This window comes from Diorhabda sublineata, chromosome Y (assembly GCF_026230105.1).
Source record: "Diorhabda sublineata isolate icDioSubl1.1 chromosome Y, icDioSubl1.1, whole genome shotgun sequence".
Lineage (NCBI taxonomy): Eukaryota > Metazoa > Arthropoda > Insecta > Coleoptera > Chrysomelidae > Diorhabda > Diorhabda sublineata.
Window position 1 is genome coordinate 5,026,210 of NC_079486.1, and position 4,304 is coordinate 5,030,513.

Sequence of the window (4,304 nt, forward strand, 5' to 3'; positions counted from 1 at the left end):
CAAAAAATGAAATTTGAAGTAGAAATATATCGAATGGAGCACATTGACATTGTGCTTTTTGCATATTTAATCATTTCATCGACGTTATAAAATCCTCCTCAGTTGAAATATCAGAAATTCAGATTAAACATATCATCGGGATATCCTTTCGATTTCTTAGTATCCACGTAACATTCAAAAGAGTTTTTGGAGTAAAATATATGATCATCAGTATGCATACAGGTGTTGTCATAAAATTCCGAAAGTGTTTCCTCGAGGTCTACACACGGTGCATTCCACAAAGCGTTCACTCGTCCAATACAAGAGTTTGTGTAGAAATTTGATGTGGTGGACTGTAATTCCTTATCTCCCATACAGTTCGGATTTAACCTCCAGTGATTTTCACCTCTTCTTAAATTAAAAGAACACTTAGGCGGCAACCGCTTCAAAATAATCAAGGATTATGTCTAAGTAGAGGTCACACGGTTCGTCAACGGATTGGCGGAAGACTTCTTCGACTTAGAAATACAGGAGCACCGTCTACAGGAGTGTGTTGAATAAAAATGGAGAATATGTTGAGAAAGAAACAAAAGTTTGACTTTTCAAAGATATATAAATTAAGGTGAATATATTTGTAAATACAGCTAAAATTAGAATATATTAGTAAATCAATAACCAAAGCTGGTGATTGGGAAATCATTCGTAATAAAATTCTTTGTTGCCTGTTAATGAGAACAATAAAGAAATAATGAAAATTTTAATAGCCCGATCCTGTAGGGAATGGAAAAAGTCTATAATCGATTGGTACAGGTATCAAAAAGATTTGTCTTTAGGAATAATGGCGTAAATAATAAATATATGTAAGTGCAACGGTAAGGGACGAATGAGCTCTTCCACTATCTAGAGCAGCGGTTCTCAAACTTTTTTAGTGACAGAACCCTTTTGGAAAACGAAATACTTGACGGAACCCTACAATAAAACAATAGTCTCTAAAAGTATATTCTTTATTAATAAGCATAATAAACGTAAAATGTAACTGTTTTTTATTTTTAATTAATTTGTTGATATCAGGTTTGATAGAAGACAGTTGAAGTCTCATATCAGGTTCGGCGTTCAGTCTATTGCGGTATTTTGTTTCGTGGCTGCATAGGTTGAGAATCCTGTTTCGCACAAATATGTTGTTGGAAATGGAAGAAGAATATTCAGACCCATTTTGGCAAGCATTGGGTATTCATCACGGATTCTGCACCAATAATCGTTGAGAGATGTCGTTTTGAACAATGACTCCATACTTGTTTCTGATGACATTTCTAAAAGAGATTCATATTTCTCATTTGACATACTTTCGTGCTTTTGCAAGGTGAGTAGAAAAGGATTATGAATCCATGAATTCAGTTTCAATTTTGTATTCTGTTCTTCGGGAAAATACTTCTCAAAAGATGCGTACGTCGAAGTGAGATATTAGACCAATTCTTCAAATTCATCACCTTGAAACATTTCTGAATCGTTATTCCTAACAAACTGAGTAACGTAAAGCTTTCTATTTCTCTCTTACTAACGCAAATAATCCAAAAATCTAATTTTCTTTTAAAGGCAGTTATTTTGTTACAGGCCTGGAACACTGTTGTCTGTTTACCTTGCAATGATAAATTTAATTCGTTCAGTTTTTGAAAGATATCCGCCATGGAAGACAGTCGGAACAACCGAGTTTTATCATACAAACGGTCTTTCAAATTAAAAGAAGTATCTGAAAGAAACATTTGTAACTCGGCTTTAAGTTCAAATAGCCTTGTTAAAGTTTTACCCCGAGACAGCCATCGCATTTCTGTATGAAGCAGCAGTGTTTTATGTTTGCTACCATAGTCTTCACACAATAATGAGAACCATCGGGATTGTAGTGGTCGTGATTTGATAAAATTAATAATTTTTACCGCTTCATCCATTACTAATTTTAGGTTTGACGGCATTTGCTTCATTGCTAGTGTTTGTCTATACAGGAGACAATGACTGGAACCACAATTAGGTGCGTTTGTGGGCAACGGTGAACACATAAGCATGTCTTCTTCAAAAGAACTTTCATATGGATATCTCACGATAACCAGCAAGATAGCCAGACCAGCGACATCAGTAGACTCATCCATTTGCAAGACGAATCGTGTTTTTTGTAGACGTGTAACTAGCTCTTGTTTGACGTAGCTTGCCAGATCATGAATTCGACGTGAAACAGAATCGTTTGATAGTGGCACAGTAGAAAGATGCTTTGTAGATTTTTCATCAAGCATACATTTTGTTATGTCTAACACACATGGTTTTATTAAAATCTCAGCGATAGTGTGCACTTCACCTTCTTGTGCAATGCGATAGCTAACTAAATATGATGCCTTTGTGACCTTTTCATTGATAGTTTGGGTTACTTACATAATAGTTTTTTGGCTTTCCAATAACTGTTTTTTTTACGTACAAAAAATTCTCTATTCTTGTCTTTAGACTCGGGGTGTACAGTTTCTAAATGTCGGCGCAACTTGGCAGGTGCCATGGAACTATTAGGAAGCAGTTTACTACATAAGATGCAGAGAGGTGAGCCGTTGGATTCAACAAATCCGAAACTGATATATGATTCATCATACTTCCTTTTTCTCGTCTTTGAAACCGTGGAACTTGACGTCGTTGCATCATTATCATCGATAATTGCTGTACACTCCGCGCGTACTGCTTTTGAACATTCGGCTTCGTTAGAAGATGTTGTTGCAACACGTTTAACGCCTTAAAGCCAACGTTCCATTCTTCTTTATTAATAATTACTGGTCAGGGTGGTCTGGTCAAATTAACGCACGATCGTTACTGAGTAGAAGAGTTTAGTCCAGAGAAGATTTGTACAAAACTGATACAATCAGAATACAGCAGTAGAACAAAAAAAACTTCGTTTCTAGCAAATAAGTACTTATCGCTCCGAACGCTAATCGTCGACTGACTCGAGTGTCGAAGCGCAAATCGTTTTATAGTCCTGACCTCGATCGCGAACATTCTTAAAAATACTCGAGTCGGCGCCTTTGATAAATAAAAAGCCGAAATAAAAATAGAAATACAAAAAATACGTTGTAAACAATCTCGACTTGTTTTGAAGTTATATAGCCGAAAGTTGCTTTTTTACAACTATAGCGTCTAATCTCAGCGGCGGCTTTTATCAAAGTAACTGCGCGCTCACAAGTAGATATCGGCGATCTGTTTTCATCAAGACAAAGGCTAAAGCGGCTTGCGGATCTCATCGGTGAGACATAAAGCATAAATAAATCAACTTAAACTTAAGTATTAAGTCTATTCTTTTTATCTAGGTGCTTGCCGTCCTGAATAAATATTTGGACTACTGTAGAGATATATTTATTTAATCTTATGACTCTCGTATTTTGTACAGGGATCGGTGTAAGTAAAGAACTTGCAATAGGTTTGCCATAAAGTTTTATTGAAGAGCGGCGTGATGTTAAACTCTCCTCGTAAAATGCACTGTTTCAAGTTAGAATGAAATTACTTTACTGTGGCGACTGAGTTCTAAATTCTTCCGGAATTCCTACAGGGGTTTCGCGGAACCCTAGGGTTCCGCGGAACACACTTTGAGTATGGCGGATCTAGAGGTTTGTTCTTGGTAGTTGCACTGGCAATTATATACTCATGAACTGGCCTGCACTGGTCCAGTTCCAGTGCTGCTACCAAGAACAAACCTTAGGTGTGCTTAATACGAATACTAAATAAATAATAAATATTTTTAAAACAAAAACAGCAATCTCCAAAGAAACAAAGATTGCCGATTTTGATATGAAATTGATTATATTGTAATGAAGGATTGTAAAAAAATCGAAAATTTGATAGATTGATACATTTTATTATCGATTAAAAATATATAAAACTTGATAATGAAGAAAAAAATACTCGGATCATTCTTCTGGGGTTAACTGATACGATACAGATATGCTGGGGGATTGTCCTTTTAAGCCGGTGGCATCATTGGTGATCATAATTCCAGCAATATGATGATAATTTAATGCAAAAACGTTATTCACATTTGCTGAATACACATTAGATCCACAGAATGCTATACGACCATCTGTAAACAAAAATTCAAACATATAAAAATTTTTAATACCATTCGATGTCTTTCAAACGCTTCCTCTATTGTATCCGTATTACTAATACATCGTCTAGGCGAAAGTATAAGCGAGCTCACCTAATGTTTTTAAAATTGCTTGTTCAAAAACAGAAGGAGCATTTTTAAGCTCAAATGGCATTGTTAAAAATTCAAACTGGCCATCAGGAGTAATAAATGCCGTACG